Genomic DNA, 17,870 nt, shown 5'->3' on the forward strand with positions numbered 1-17,870 from the left:
CAGTACGTCGATTCTCATCTAGCTGAGCTAAGTACAAGAAACGTTTCTCCTCTTTAGAAGTGGCGGGGAGTAATTCTATGGCTAATTGTAATGACAGGATTTCACATTCAATAGGTAACACTGCTTCCAAACCATAGACCAGTTGAAAAGGAGTGAAACCAGTTGATGTTTTCACTGAGGTTCGATATGCCCAAAGTGCTGAAAATAACATGTTATGCCAATTCGACTTATGAATACCAATGATTCGTTGGATCATAGTGACTAAAACTTTATTGATAGCTTCAACCAGACCATTAGCATGCGGGTAATATGGAGTAGAACTATTGTGACGCAGGCCAAGTTGATCTGTCAGTTCAGTCATCATGATGTTTCAAAAGTGACTTCCATGATCAGTAATAATAGCTTGAGGAACACTGAATCTAGCAATTATATGATTGAATACAAAAGTTGCAGCATTCTTTCCGTCTGCCGAAAATGTAGGCATCGCCTCGGCCCATTTAGTAAAATAATCTACCGCTAAGATAATATACACATGCCCCTCGGACGAGTGAGGGTTACATGTGATAAAGTCAATACCCCATTTTGCGAAAGGACCGACAATAATTATAGGGTGGAGTGGAGCGGGTGGAGCACACATCTTACGATAAAAAATTTGACAATTGTGGCATTTTCGGACTGCATAGATATAATCTTTGAATAAGGATGGCCAGAAATAACCAACGTGCAATATCTTTTGGGCTGTGGCATACCCAGACATATGACCGCCACATGCTCTAGAGTGACAGTCATTCAGAACCTTTTCAGCTTCTTCATGAGTTAGACAACGTCGGAAAACAGAATCCGCCCCACGATGATAGAGTGTATCACCAATAATATTGTATTGTTGGGATTGGAAACGTATTTTCCGTCGCTGAGATCGTGAGATTTCAGAACGAAAAGATTGGGTTTGGAGATAAACAATAATATCTCCATACCATGGATCAAGAGTACTGATAAGAAACAAGGATTCATCCGCAATGGGCTCTTCCGCCACAGTTTCAGTATCAATACGCGGGAAATCACACATCAGTTCGGAAAAAACCAAAGATTTCTTTGCCTTGGATTTCTCAAATTCCAAGTCAAATTCCTGCAGGATAACTATCCATTTGGAATACTCGCCCCTAGCAATTTTTTGGTCAAGATATACATCATAGGGTTATAGTCAGAAATTACCGTGGTTTTTCATAATAAGATATAGTGACAAAATCTTTGGACAGCTTGAACAGCTGCCAAGGCCAATTTCTCCACATGCGAATATTTAATCTTAGTCGGATGCAGAGTTTGACTAAGATAGTAAATCACATGTTCACTGTTGAATTCATCTTCCTGAACTAAAACCATCCCAATAGTGGAATGAGAAGCGGCGAGATATAGAAAGTAATCCTAGTTGTAATTGAGAGGATGCAGTAACGGTGCATGGGTCAACGCGTGTTTGAGTGCATCAAAGGATTGATTAGCGATCTCATCCCGAAAGAATGGAATGTTTTGTTTTAACAACCTGGTGAACCTTTCGTTATCTCGGCATCGTTAGGAATGAAACGACGTAAAAAGTTTTCTTTCCCTTGCAAACTTTGGAGTTGGCAACGAGTCGAAGGAGGAGGTAGATTGACAATAGCTTCCACCTTCGAGGGGTCGACACGAATGACTGCCTTTGATACGATAAACCCCAGTAAGTGACCTGTTTCTACACAGAAAACACATTTTTGTGGATTCAGCCGAATTTGATAATGCTTACATCTCATAAAGATAGCTCGTAAACGAGTGAGATGGTCAGCTCTACGCAATGAGTGGGCAAGTAAATCATCGAGATAAGGCTACACAATGTGCTTGATGTCATGAAATGCATAAGACATAGCCCTTTGAAAAGTTGCTCCAGCGTTCTTCAATCCAAAAGGTAATTTGCAATAAGCAAATGTCCCCCATGGACAATTGAAAGTTGTTTTAGCTTGATTAGCAGGGAGTATGTTGATTTGATTGTAACCGGAAAAACCATCCATAAAGGAGATCATTTAACTGTCGGCACAATCATCAAAAATTTGATCGATATAGGGGTTTGGATAATTGTCTTTGGGACAAGCTTGATTAATATCCCTATAGTCGATACATACTCTTATCGTTCCTTGTTTTTGTTGATAGGAACAATATTCGATACCCAATCGGTTAAAGGAATTGGATAAATGAAACTTGTGCGAAGTAATTTCTCAATTTCGGCTTTGATAGCAGAGACGCAAACGTTGCCGGACAGGTTTAGCATCCGGGTTTGTTTTAATTTCATGGACAACAATTGATGGATCGCTTCCTGGCATTTCTTCATATGACCAAGCAAACACTTCACGGAATTCTTGAAATAGGGCTTTATAAGTTTGGATTTCATCGTCCGTACAGGAAGCACCTCTATGAATGTTTTCAATAATCCCAAGCTTAACTGAAATGCCAATAGGAATCGCTCGAGAGATATTTCCCAAATTTAACTCAGAATCAGGATGTTGCAATGGATTCTGTGGTTCTTTGACATAGTCAGTAGAAAAAATAGATGAAAATTCATTTTCAAAATGATCAAGCTCAATTAAAAATGAAGATCGATGATGAAGATCTTCCCATGGTAAATCATCAACAGACAAAAGTTCACGAATCTGCTCATCAGTGTGAACAGGATCAGAAAATGTTGTTGAAGTTGAGATTGACATTGAATGTGACTTTCCATGGATCACATTCATTGGATTAGTTTTGGTTGAATAAGAGTCAGAAAATGACTGTACTGCCTGATATGCAATTTCAAAAGGACTCAAAGGCATCGCGTCACCAAATGAATCCACCTCAGAATCAAAAGCTACGATCCAAGGATCATCAAAAGCAATAGTGCTCGATGAAATCATATGAATAGTTACAATGGAAGGCGATACGTTAGGAGGAGGGAAGGAAAAAGTTCCTAGTAAACCAGAATCTTTAATCAAGCCTACTCCAACATCCTTATAAGGGATAGTTGTTTTACCAATGTGCTGAATACTATCTGAAGAGGCTGGGTCGGATGAGAAATAAGTCAGCTAGTCTATCGTAACGATCTTTCCATTATGAGGAAACTTGATAAGCCGAAAGACCGATGAAACAATAACAGTCATAGCATAAGACCAACTGCGACCTAGGAGAAGGTTGTAATCTAGAGGGGCATCAACCACTTCCACATCTAGATTTACAGTTTTGCCTTCGACCCCTATAGGTAAATCCTGCAAAATACCAAAAGGATGGAACCCTCGGCCATCAAAAGCCTTTAGAATTGTCGGAGACTGATTGAGTGTGGGAGAACCAAGCGATCTCCAACACTGGATCAACATAATACACATAGAAGCTCCTTCATCAATCACAGTCCGAAAGCAAGGTCTGTTTTTTACTAACACTGGAATCTGGAAAGCCATTTGATGAGGTAGGCGGGGTGTACTATTCTCTAAATCGAAGATTATTAGGTTCGAATCCTGAATGTCAACAGCTCCTATAGCAGAAAATAGTAATTTACGTTGTGCTGGGCACGATTGTAGCACTTCCAAAGCCAACATTGCTAAAGGGGAAATAGCTAAGTCTTCAACAATGTTATAATTTTGAGCAGCTCTCGCATGTTGATTGAAAGCTGATTTTCGAAGTATACCTTTAGCAGGCGGTTTGATTACTAAGTCAGGGTTGGGTTTCTCGATCTGTAGTGGACCGGAACCAAGAGGATCTGTAGTTGACGTGTTTGAATTAGAAGATTCTGCTTCTTTACCACCAACTGGATTTTTACTACCATAATCTTGCGATCGCATCGCAATCCTGAGATGAGACATCATCATAATGGGTTCTTTTGAGGCATTTGAGGAAGAACCAATCATCTTACTATATTGATTAGGAAAAGGATCCTTCAAGACAACAGGCGTTTGAGAACCTTTAACCTCTGCACGATGTGGGCAGTCTTTAGTAAAATGATCCTCATCGCAAATGAAACAAGGATAGCGAGGTTTACATTTTTCGTCAATAGATTCATTTTTATCTGTTTTCTCTTTTGAGTTTTGTTTGTTTTTCTTCTTCCCTTTCTTTTTATTGCTGGTTTTTGATTTGGCCGTAGATGATTCTACGACATGAATATTGACAGGAATTTTAGCAGAAGAATCTCCTATCAGGGAATCAGGTAAAGTTATAATAGGATAAGAATTCTTTGAAGACTTCTTCTTACTTTTAGTACTAACTGAACCAATCATACCGTCAGCGGCATGAGACCCTGAAGGAGCTGCAGTTATTAGACCGTGTTTTGGAAGATCAGGCATTTTTTCATGTAAAGTACCTGACTGCGTATAGACGAGGTCAAGGTACTGAGCCTGAGCAATGATTTGCTCTTCAGTGACAACTCCTGCCTTAGCTACATCTTTAGTGATTTTAGGTAATAATGATTTAACGAACCATTCTGCTAAAATTTGATCCGGAATGGAAACTTTCAACAAACGCCTTCTACGTCACCATTCATGAATATGATCAGAAATATATGTGGATGTGGATTGTTTTAGCGAAGTTAACAGTTCCGTGCCATTGTCATATTTGACAGGCAACTGAAAATGAGTTAAGAAAGAAGTGGCTAATTGACTGAAATTATAAAAAGAGCCTCGTGGTAACTCAATGTACCATTTGGCAGCAAGACCAATCAGAGTTCGTTGAAAAAGACGTAATCGAATTGAATCATCAATGATGGAATTAGATGCACACCAGAGGTGATAAGTCATAACATGATTTGACGGATCCTCTCCTGACTTACCCTCGAATTTCGGGATATCACTAGGCAACTTATTAGGCATTGGCGGCCAATACGGAAGATAGTAAATCGGATCGTTCGTAAGGCGCGACAAATCAGGTAAATCCAAAGTTGCAATAAATGGTAACTGACGGTTAGGGTCGCGAAAACCTTGGGTAACAAGACCAGCCCCAGGAGGAGGATATCCAAGATAACCTAGAATTGGATTTGCATTAGGAATGTTATAACCTCCCAAGAAACCAAGATTAACCGGACCAAACTGGGGTTGTTGAGGCTGTTGATAAGTATAGCCAAGATACGGTTGATACTGATAAACTGGGTTTTATACAGTAGGACCGAATTGATACTGTCCCTGGTACGGTTGATAAGTGAATTGCGGTTGACTTGTGACAACCGTACTTGGACTAGCTTGTCCTGCAGGCATCTGGACCGAAGTCTGAACTGTAGGTCCTAACTGTGGTAAAGAGGCTTGAGGAGTTTGCACTGATACAGGAACAGTAGAAACTGGAGCTACAGATACTCCAGAAATAGGTGTGGTAGGTTGAACAGAAGCTGCAGTAGTTGCAGCAACAGTTTGAGGTGGAGTTCGAGGTGAGCTAGGCCTAGGCTGCTGAACTGAACCAGGTGCAGAGGTTTGAACAGTAGGTTGGACAGGTTGCTAGGTTGGACCAGAAACCAAAGGTTGTCTAGGTTGACTTGATAACTGCACATTAGGTTGCATAGTCTGTTGAGTTTGAGACGGATCCCACACCATATTCATTCCGGGGTATGGACCCATAAAAGGTTGTGCATATGGAGGACCATAACCTGGTTGAACGTAGGGCTGATAATTAAGCAGCACATTTCCAGCTCATTGTAAAAATGGTTGACCAGAAGGTGGTTAGAAACCTTGAGTTGGGTACTGACCTTGAGGTTGATAACCTTGAGGCACGTACTGAAACTGGGGTTGACCTTGAGGTATATATTGAAATTGCAGCTGACCTTGAGGTATGTACTGAGTTTGGGGTTGACCTTGAGGTATGTACTATCCTGACGGTATGTACTATCCTTGAGGTTTCCCCCCAGGCAGTAACTGACTACCTTGAGGTTGCCCCCTAGGCGGTAACTGACTACCTTGAGGTTGCCCCTCAGGCGATAACTGACTACCTTGGGGTTGCCCCCCAGGCAGTAATTGACTACCTTGAGGTTGAGGGTTAGGAATACTACCAAACATCATAAGGATTTCTTCTACGCTCAACGTTTGAGCTCCATTATTACAAGTTGATAACTCACGTTCGATTGGTTGAGGAGATGCTCTTGAAAAAGTGACAATGAGTGACTGGTACCCCGAAGGAACAGAAGGACCGCCATATAAAAATGTTTCCAGTGTTTGGGAAAACATAGATGACTATCTTGACATATTCAATGGAGGATAATAACCTCTTGGTGTAGGATGAAAAGGAATTTGAGGGGGTGAAAAACTAAGACCCGGGTTTTCTTAAAAAATTGTCAATGATACGTACCAAGCGTCACTTCTAAAAATACTGTGGAATATTAATTCACACTCCCTAAGTTCCAAAGTTGGTTGGTTTTTGAGAAGAATTACGTCTTCGTCTGAACTGACAAGTTCTTCAATAGAAACGAGGCCAGAAGGAAGATTTTGCGTAATGATATTTCCTACCCTGAGTGAAGCAGGACCACTAGAAGTTGGAGAAGCGAATCCTGAAGTTGGAGTAGCAGGTTTAGTTTCAGGCTTAGAAATTTCAGGTTCTTCAGCTAATTCACTGGTAGGAGAAATACTACCAATAACTTCGGAAAATGAAATTAGCTCTTGAATGTACTCTGTTGTTGTATTTGATAATTAGGGTGAACAATTAAAGATGACTCTCCGGCTTCTGGAGATCCAACTCTACTGTCACTAGGTGGTACAAGAGCTCGTAGCCCTTCAAGCTGACTTGGTGTGTACTCAGAAGGTTTCCCCTGAAGTCTACGAGATTGTCTCGGTAATTCAGCGATGATTAAATATTTAATTAATCACACGCAAATAAAGAAAATTTCAATAAAACCACCTAAAGTCTCTAAAGAAACAAACAATTGAATCACACGCCTAAAAAAAATCTAAGAGTTCAAACCACACACAAACAATAACTTCTCGTACTAAAACACTAGTTGGTGATGAAATCCAACATTGTAGAATTTTAATATAGAAAGGGTGGTTGGAACAGTTACCTTGACAATTTGCTTAATGAAACGGACTAGCACAAGTTTCTTCACAAAACCATCTCGAGTGAAGAGAACCGCCCAGAGAGTCCAAGTGAGTCTAGTCGACGTCTTCTCCAGGTACAGTGAGACCCATCCTTCATCATCACCTTAGGAAATAATCTAAAGTTTATGGACACTAAGGTTACCAACAATAACAAATACAACTGGGGGAACAGTCTACGATCCGATCTACATGCAAGGGCAGAGTAACAAAGCTCAATCCCCTTGAAGGCTCATCGACATGATCAATCCGATGTTTACCAAAAAGTGACCCCAGGCTCCTCGACAATGGTTAATCCAAGGTTTACCGTTTATAATACGCGCAAATCTTGTATCTTTCCCAATGAAACAAACTTGATTGTCTCAAAGGTTCGGACATGATCTCGTGATTGAATCCTTTAAGAGAAGCTTCCCAGAATGTATCAATTACAATTGGATTTATTTTCTATCGCAAGATATAGCTACTTGTTTGTTTTAACTATCTTGGAGAGTTAATTACTCCCTACTCCAAGATACTAGCCTAAGCTATATTGGTGATAAGAGCCCTAGAAATAAAAAAGATTACTAGATCAATTTTAATTAAGCGTTGCTTTTATGGGTTGTTCTTTAAGTCAATAGGTATGGAAATGAAACTTTGATGGTGTGAAGACTCGACTCCAAACACTAAAAGATGCACCTAAAATGAGAAGCAATTCGTTCTTCTTTCAATGAAATTCTAGCTAAAAGAAAGAGTTCGAGAATGCAATTCTTTAAGAAACAAATCTTTCTTTCAACATGAGAATGAAAAGAAAATATTTTTGTCTTTTTCAATAAGAACTCAAAACGAGACTAATAATAAATGCTCACAATAAATCCCTTTCACTTTTCAAAACTTGAAACTACAAGAAAAACAATTTTCCTTTCAAAAGAGATCTACAAGTTCTAGAAAAGCACTCAAAACTACAAAAACAAATTTTGAGATCTAAAAACTTTAAAATCTAAATAAATGAAAGCTTCAATTCTTTTTTAGGACGTTTTACTTAGTTGTTCAGTAAACTAAGGATTCATTTGTTCAGAATAACAAACCAATCAAAAAACATCCAGATATGTTTTCTTTTATAAAAATGAAATTCAAAACTTATAACAAAGCTTATTCAAAGATTTGCAAGGAGAAAACTAAATCTATTTCTCACAAAGGATAGATTTCACAACCAAGTGAGACTCATCAAGAAGACAAAAAGACACCAGGGTAATCTAAGGTTTCTTAAGCTTATGATCTTTGAGTCACTACAAAGACCAAGTGAAAACCACTCCAAGCATGCAAAACTTCCATAAAATCATCTAAAACAAAAATACCATCAGAACTTACTCACAAGAGATTTTTGACAGGACAAATGCAGATCTGGGTAGACACTAAAGACCTTAAATGAAACCTAAAATTAACTGGAAGAAAACATTTTTAAGGTTTTTCAAAAAAATTTACAGGGTCCGCAGGCTTCCAGTAGAACCAGGTGCGGTACCGCTCTGTGTACTAAAGGAAAAGTGCGGAGATGCCCGCACTGTCTGTAAAGAGAAAGTGTGGTCCCCTGAAAACTTCGAAAAAAACAAAAAATAATCTAGATTCTAAAAACTACCCAAGCCAACATACATCAATCAAAAACCAAAAACGAAAACAAGTTTCTCAAATCAAAGACAAAGGAAAACCAAAAACCAAATTCAATCCCCAGTGGAGTCACCAATTTGTTGGCCAGATAAATCGTTCTTGCGGACAGGACCGATCTCCCTAGTATCACAAGATAATCTAGCAACAAACAGACAAATGAATCTATCTTTCTCTAGACATATGCAATTTACAAATATAGACTATAGAGGTGTTACGATCCTACCTTAGATCCAACGCTTGTTCATTGTAGTCATCCCTCGATCGTCCAAAAGAGTTATCTTTAAATACCTGCAATCACAAACAAGCAAACATCAAATAGCACCTGCATAGCAAATATAGTAAATCATGTCTATTATGGTGATCAAGGAATCCATAAAATAAACCATAAATGAACAGTGTATTGAGAAAAACAAACTTATTTGTATTAACTTTGAAGTAGAAGAACCTTACAACCTTTTCAGCCTTAATGTTGAACAAGCTCTTCCTAGGGTTCGAGACATGAATTTCCTTTACTTTGACAAACCTTGCACTCTTCCAAATGAGATCTTAGAGGTATGTAATCTCTCCTCATAAAAGCTCAACTAAGAAGACTAAGTTCTAGCAGCATTTCACCTCAAAAATATTCAACTTTCAACCTCCCCAGTAACTAGCCCAATGCTTCATTTTATAGTGCAAAGGAAGGAGGTTACAGGTCCACCTATGAAGGGATAAAGTCCTCCTTCAAAGGGATAAGGTCCTCACATCAAGGGGTTAGCTCCTTAAGGTATGGGATGCATGAACCTCAAGAAAGTGAACTTGCCACCTCAAGATTCCTTCCAGAAGCTTCTAGAAATGACTGAAAGTGAGTTTTTTATAATATACTTGCGCCTTTTTAACTTTTACAGGGGTCTACACCCATAACATAGAGACAGAGCGGTCAGGTGCGCAGGAGGCATGACCATTAGGTGCGGGACTGCAGGGAATGCAAAGAGAAAGTGCGGAACCAGAGTTTTAGAGACTTTTGAGGGCTTTCTCTTATTTTCAAGGCTTGATATGAGGAACTGAGGCTTAAGACTTTGAAAGGAGGAAAATATGAGTGATAATGGACTCACACAGATTGCAGAATGCCCAGGTGACAATTTTTAGTGCAACACTTCCCAACCAACATACGTTTCCTGAGTCTAATCACATTCTCCCAGTATAGGTCAACACGAAGAATAACTTTTTGCATTTCCTCTTGGGCCTTGATTGGCTTCTTACCCTACTCCTTGGAAATTTTGTAGTCCGGTAGAGTCTCTTGAAAAGTACTGCCATGGCCAGCCTCCTCTGTCAATCCACTTGGAACTACAGAACCCCCAGCTGTGTCAATTTTTTTTTTTTTTTGTTGAAACTCTCCAGTGTTCTTACCTTTCACTATCCCCTTCTTAGTGACAGAGCATGTCTCGTGTTTTCTAGTACTGGTGAACTTTTTTCTTTTAATAATCGTAGTTTCATTTTCAGCAGCCATAGTTACTTCTATTAGGCTTTCAACATCTACATCCAGTTCCATGATTGGGGATTGGGCCTCCATTTGGGAAAAATAGACTACCCACCAGAGCCAGCAAGGAAAAATTCGTGCGATGAACTGCCAACCAACACAACCAAGTCAAACACGAGTTTTTGTGGCCATGTTTGTTGATGTGCGATAGACATAAAACACAATAAAACGGTGATTCCTGCCACCAAACATGCCCATAAACAAAAAAGGGACTTTTCTTATAAATCCTCAATGTAACAAACTCACTCCCATCAGAAAAAAAAAATACCTGTTATACCACCACCAATAGTCCGATTTAACCGAATCCCTGATAAATTTTTTTGTCCAGAATCAATCAACCTGCAGAGTCAGATGGCCTTTCGTATAGCATAGTAGGGAAATAACCTCTTATTATTATTATTTTTGTAACCAATACAAAAAACACACCTATCATCGAAAGTTTGGGCAAGAGAGAAAATTCGGGCAAAAATATCAGCAGGACCTTTGTTAAGATTTTCAAAACTTACTGGCGAGTCAGTCTTAAGAAAACCAATGGAAATGTGGACACCATGAAGACTGATTTAGCCAGTGGTCCAGCGGGACAATAGGTTCTTTCCGCTGAAACCAACTTCCCGCCTCCAAAACTTTTAAAACTCAAAAAAACTTTTGGTTAGACAGTAAAGTTCTAAAATGTGCCAATAATACCGCCGCAACAATTCTACACCAGAAATAATACCTATGATCACCAAATAGGTGCTGCCAGATGTAACACTTTTGAAAAACACTGGAATAATGAATTGTTTATTGTCCCCCAATCTTATCAAAACACTTGTAGATGTTTAATTGACGGCGCCACTTCTTCAACAATAGTTGATATGTTGAACGTTACTTTTTGAAAATACCAATCACCACCAACCTTCATTAATTGACTGCATTTATTATGGAAATTGAAAAATCATCAGTATGGGTTCGAATCTGATGGAGTTGATGTATCCAGTAAATTTCTTAAGCAATGTGTACCAGGGACGCTAGGAGCAGTAGTCCTGCAACCATTAACACTAGATTTGACACCACCAGAAGTTGCACTTTAACCATTTTTTTTTTGCTAATCGACATTTGAAGTTACCAAACTTATCCCTTGTTAATGCTTCAATCTCCGACTTTCCCTCTATAATCTGGTTACTGGATTTTGTTTCCTGCATCCTTATGTTTTAGTTTATGGTACATCGAGGACCCATCCCTTGTTTTTAGACTTGAGATTTTCCACTATGAACCATCTTTGCATTTAAAGGAACCAACCATATGCTATTCTATTTGTGCGCTCTTTGAATTTTCTTCCAAAAACTGTTTTATGATTTATTTTATCCGCTTTCACAATGGATTTGTCCGAGTAACAGATTAGGAGGTTAAGAGAAGCTTCATACCGCATACTCTTACAGATTTGGGCTCTCTGATACTGTTCTATCCTTCACAGAGCTTCTTACTTCACTAATCATGAGATGAAGGAGAAAAATAGCACTAGCAAACAATATCACCAACAACATGCATTCAAATGTATAATTTCTATCCATTTTTAATAAGTCAAAACATGTACCTCATACCAAATATTTCCAGAAGAAGACCTCCCTTGTCAGATGACAATTCCCTACTCTTGTAGTAGTAGCCTAAATCTCCCAGTCAAGCAGTGTCTGATTATTTGAATGCTGATCAGAAGAAGATCTCCCTTCTCAGATGACAATTCCCTCCTCTTGTAGTAGCAGCCAAAATCTCCTAGTGAAGCACTCTCTGACTCAAAATCCGACTGATGCCTGTCATGAAGACACTATACATCCTGAAAAGCATACCTCCTACTTAAGTGTAGCTTCATGATTCCTTCAAGGATTTTTCTGTGGCCGAAAAGTTAGTGGTCATCTCTACCAAGGTTTCTTTATGGGAGTCCTCATTGTAATAAAGAAAATCAAAATTTAAAATTCGTTGTGCTATAGTCTATTTGGTCTTCAAAGTTATTTAGAAAATTTAAAAAAAATTGACAACATTTTTGAAAATCCAAATTACAAAATTTAAATGGCTTTTTGAATTAAAAACTAGATTAAACATTCTTACTACAAGATTTTTACCTTTCAAGAAAGTTATCTAAAAAAGTTCGGACGCTTACCTTTCAGGTGTGTGGCTCGGCCCCACCACTCCATCATCGAAAGGTCGGTTGTCATCTCCAACGGGGTTTCTTTATGGGAGTCCCCGTCGTAATAAGGGGAATCGACTTAACTTCTGTGGATTGTACCGTCCTCCAAAGTGCGTCAACTTATCCAATTGATGTGATTCACTGCGGATTGGAATTTGGTTTACATTGACTAGTGATATTAATGTCTAAACGTTAGGATTTTTATATCAATGGCTGTAAATTTTTAGATTTATTTAATTAATATTTTTTTTTAGAAATTTGATTTACATATTGGAACTCGGTTTTACCTTCAGTAGTGATAGCAATTTCTTAACGTTTGGAGTTCTATATTAATAGTTTTTTTTTAATCAGTTAATTAATATTTTTTCCCTATCTTAGATAGTGAACATCTTTCTAAAGACCAAGTTATAAAAATATTTCATGTAAAAAATTAATTATATAAAAGTTAAAACTCTTGTTTATTATATTTTTTGAAATTTTTATTAATTATTTATTACTATTAATTATTTATGTATTTAATAATTTAAAAATAATATAAATTATTTTTAAAAGTATTTCAACGGCAAATACAAATTAGTAGCAGGCAAGTAAGGATGGCACAAAGATGTTTAATTTTTGTATATCATTGAGGAATATAAAAAGATGTCAATGTCATTTTGCAAAATAATAGGGAATATAGAGATAACATTTTGTAGGGAAGAGGTGAATATAAGGAATAAAGTAATATAAATTATTATTAGTAGTAATATAAATTATTATTATTAATATTAATGTTTATTATTAATATTTTTTGGGAATATTTTTTGGCAATAAGGCCAGATTTGGTAACTACGAAATGTTAAAAGATGAACAGGGAGACGGGCATTGTCTTGTCTCCATTCTTTTGCGGGCCCGAGGAACGAAGGCATGCATTTTCTTTATTGTGGCAGCTGCTTATTCTTTTCACCAGCATTTTAGAAAATTCTAGACTTTTGTAATGATTTAATTTAATTTAAAGTTCCGAACAAAACTTGTATAATTATTGAAATAGCAGTAAATTTAAACTTAAATTACACTGAAATTCTATTTATTTATTTCGAAAATTTGTATGAAAATTAAATTTTAAAAAACATAAATATATTACAATATGATATTACTATAATATTTATATTATTTGTATTCATAATTTTAAATAAATAGAGTTCCATATCTTTTATAATTAATTTTGTAAAATTTTGATCTTTTTAACATAAATATATTACAATATGATATTACTATAATATTTATATTATTTGTATTCATAATTTTAAATAAATAGAGTTCCATATCTTTTATAATTAATTTTGTAAAATTTTGATTTTTTAATGAGAAGGTTACATTTATTTCAAAAGTTATTTTTATTTTAAATAGAGATATATTTACGCAGTAAGGCTTTTCTTTCTAAAATCAACTCCCCCAACTGCCATCGTGCAATCATTTGTGCTCAATCGCATGTTAGACGATTGGAAATTTTAAGGCCCTTGGATTGATAATAATAATAATAATAATGGGGAATATAGAGATAACATTTTAATAATCGCATGTTAGACGATTGGAAATTTTAAGGCCCTTGGATTGATAGTAATATAAAATAATAATAATAATAATAATAATAATAATGGGGAATATAGAGATAACATTAATAATAATAATTTATATTACTTTATTCAAAAATCTTTATATTGTTGGAGCATTCAGGGCAGCTAAATAAAAAACAAACCAAATCAGATTGTTGTCACCTACTGAGATTTTTGCCTATTTTATTAAAACAGAAAATCTCAACAATCTCCACCTTGACAACAATTAGCCTGATGCCCTGTTTCTTTATTATTTATTTTTTCTGCAAGCCAAGAGAAGCCAAACACCAATGCAGTTTCTCCAACAAAACTGGTTTCGTGAACATGTCTGCACAGTTTTCCTTTGTATGCACCTTTTCGAGAGAGACTCCCCTTTCAGTGATAACCTGTCTTACAAAATGGTACTTAATTGGAATATGCTTTGGTTTACTATGATAGGCCGGATTCTTAGCCAAATGTATTGCACTTTGACTATCACAAAGTAACTTGATGTTGTCCTGTAACTTACCAAACTTACCCAAGCAAACCTTTCAGCCAAACCGCGTCTTTGCAAGCATGCGAAGCAGCAATGTATTCTGCTTCAGTAGTGGATAAAGCAACAATGTTTTGTAGCTTTGACATCCAGCTAATAGCTCCACCTGCAAGAGCAAAGACATACCCTGAAGTTGACCTCCTCTTATCCAAATCACTTGCAAAATCAGAATCAACATACCCGCAAACAGATTCACTACTCTTATTGTGAGTAATACAATAGCTACTTGTGCCTCTCAAATACCGAAGCACCCATTTCACTGCTGACCAGTGTTCTTTACCCGGATTCACCATATACCTGTTGACAACCCCAACTGCATGTGAAATATCTAGTCGAGTACAAACCATCACATACATCAAACATCCTACTACATTGGCATATGGAATTCGAGACATATAATCCTTTTATTCATCTGTATTAGGACATAAACTGGAAGAAAGCTTAAAATGGGAAGCTAAAGGGACTGACATAGGCTTCACATTGTTCATACCAAACCTCAAAAGTATTTTCTCAACATACTTCTGTTGTGATAGCCACAGCTTACCATTGCCCCTGTCTCTAAAAATCTCCATGCCCAAAATCTGTCTTGCTGCTCCTAGATCTTTCATATCAAATGTCCTTGCCATCTGAGTCTTCAACCTGTTGATTTCTTCAATGCTTTTGCTTGCTAAAAGCATATCGTCAACATACAACACTAAGATAATGAACATGCCATTACTTAACTGCTTAAAGTAAACACAATGATCATATTCACTTCTTATATATTTTTGACTCAACATGAAAGAATCAAATTTCTTGTACCACTGTCGAGGCGACTGCTTCAGACCATACAATGACTTCTTGAGCCTGCAAACAAATTTCTTATTGCGATGCTGAACAAACCCTTCCGGTTGTTCCATATAAATTTCCTCATCTAAATCACCATGTAAAAACGCAGTCTTAACATCTAGTTGCTATAATTCTAAATCAAGCAAAGCAACTAACGCTAACACAATTCTAATTGAAACAATTTTAACAACTGGTGAAAATATCTCATGAAAGTCAATGCCTGCTTTCTGAGAAAACCCTTTTGCAACCAGCCTTGCTTTGTATCTGTCCTCCGTATCATTCACACCCCGTTTTACCTTGAAAACCCATTTACATCCCACAGTTTTCCTGCCTTTGGGAAGTTCAACCAGATCCCATGTGCCATTCTTACCTAAGGCCATCATTTCTTCCTTCATGGCTGCTTTCCATTTGTCACTCTTTGAACCTTCTACAGCTTCCTGATAACACAAAGGTTCATCATCGTTAGCGGTCAAAGCAACTGAAGTAACATAATCATCATACCTTCTCGGAGGGCATTTGATTCTTGTAGACCTCCTTAAGGATGTTTCTGGTGCTTCCGCAATTGGCTGACTACCATCTGTAGGAACTTCTTCATGACCACCATCTGAGACCTGTTCATGACCTACATCTGAACCCTGTTCATAATCTGACTCTGAAACCTGTTCATGACTAGAATCTGAACTATGGTCATCATGACTATCATCAGAAGTGCTGTCAAACTGAATGTGCTGAAAATCAGATACATCATCCTGTTTCAATTTATTATCTACATCTAACTGTACAAGAGAGGATTCATCAAACTTTACATCTCCGTTGATGATGATTTTGCGGGTAGTAGGATCCCACAATCTAAATCCCTTTGTTCCATCACCATACCCAACAAAGATATACCTTTTTGATTTTGGATCTAATTTAGTTCGCTGATGTTTAGGCACTAGAGCATATGCATCACAACCAAACACTCTGAGTTTAGAATAATCACAAGGGTGACCTTTCCATACCTCTTGAGGAATCTTGCAACCTATCGCTGTCGATGGCGATCGATTTATCACATAACAAGCTGTAGCCACCGCTTCTGTCCACAACTCCTTCTGCAAACCAGTGTTACTCAGCATACTCCTTGCTCTCTCCAAAAGAGTCCTGTTCATGCGTTCAACAACTCCATTTTGTTGAGGAGTATACACAGTAGTCTTATGTCTCTCGATCCCTGCATCCTTGCAATAGTTTTCAAACTCCTTGGAGGTAAACTCACCACCATTGTCAGTTCTTAAACATTTTATAGTTCTACCAGTGTTGTTTTCTACCAATGCTCTAAACTGCTTGAAAACTGAAAAAACATTAGACTTCCTTTTCAACATGTAGACCCACACTTTCCTAGAAAAGTCATCAATAAACGATACAAAATACGACGAGCCACCATACGAGGTTGTAGGTGCTGGACCCCAAACATCTGAATGGATATAATCAAGTATTCCTTTACTAGTATGTTTGCCTGTTTTAAACTTTTGTTTACTTTGTTTGCCAACAGACAATGTTTACAGAAATCTAACTTTCCAGACCTTATATTAGGAAGTAACTTGTGATCAGCCAAAATCTTTAACCCTCTTTCGCTCATATGGCCCAACCTTTGATGCCATAGGCGAATGGAACTACTGTCATGTTCAGACACGGTAGACACATGAACTGACCCTGTTCTTCCTTCTAACTGAAACAGATTTCCTACTTTCTTAGATTTCATTACTAGTAAAATACCTTTGTAAATTTTCATTACTCCACCTTGAATGACAATTTTATATCCATTTGTGTCAAGTGCCCCCAGTGAAATAAGATTTTTTCTTAAATTTGGTACATGTCTTGCATTAGTTAACATTTTGGTTGTCCCATCAAACATTTGCAGCTGTATACTCCCTATTCCCACAATATTAGATGTGACATCATTACCCATGTACACGACTCCATCATTCACTGATCTATATGTCTTAAACTAGTCTCTATGAATACACATGTGGTTTGATGCACCAGAATCTAGCAACCAATGTTGATCATGATTTGACAAATTAACTGATAAGACTTCGTCGCTCATACCTGAACCAGATGCTGAACCTGTATCAGTCGTGTTCGCTTCTTTCTTTCCTGTCGATGAAGCTGCTTTAGAAGTTTGTTGTCGCTTCCAGCAATCCTTTTTCAAGTGCCCCTATTTGCCGCAGAACCAGCACTTTACTTTACTCTTCTTCCCCTTGGACTTTGAACGCGAATCGCTGCGCTTACCAGAGCGTCTTTCTCTAGAACGACCTCTAGCCATCATTGCCTCTGATGTAGAGGTGTCAGCATTCGACCGCTTCCTGGTCTCCTCGGACAACAAAGCTCCGATGACATCATCAAATTCAATGGTTTCGGATGAACTAAGACTTATAGAAGTAACAAAATGATCCCACGACTCAGGCAACGAGCACAATAAAGTTATGGATTTATCCTCAGATTCAAATTTTACTTCTATGCTTTCTAATTGTACCGTTAGAGTATTAAACACATTCAAATGATCAGT

Source organism: Pinus tabuliformis, chromosome 2_2 (assembly GCF_031772625.1).
Source record: "Pinus tabuliformis cultivar Carrire ecotype Pingquan chromosome 2_2, CPIR1, whole genome shotgun sequence".
NCBI lineage: Eukaryota > Viridiplantae > Streptophyta > Pinopsida > Pinales > Pinaceae > Pinus > Pinus tabuliformis.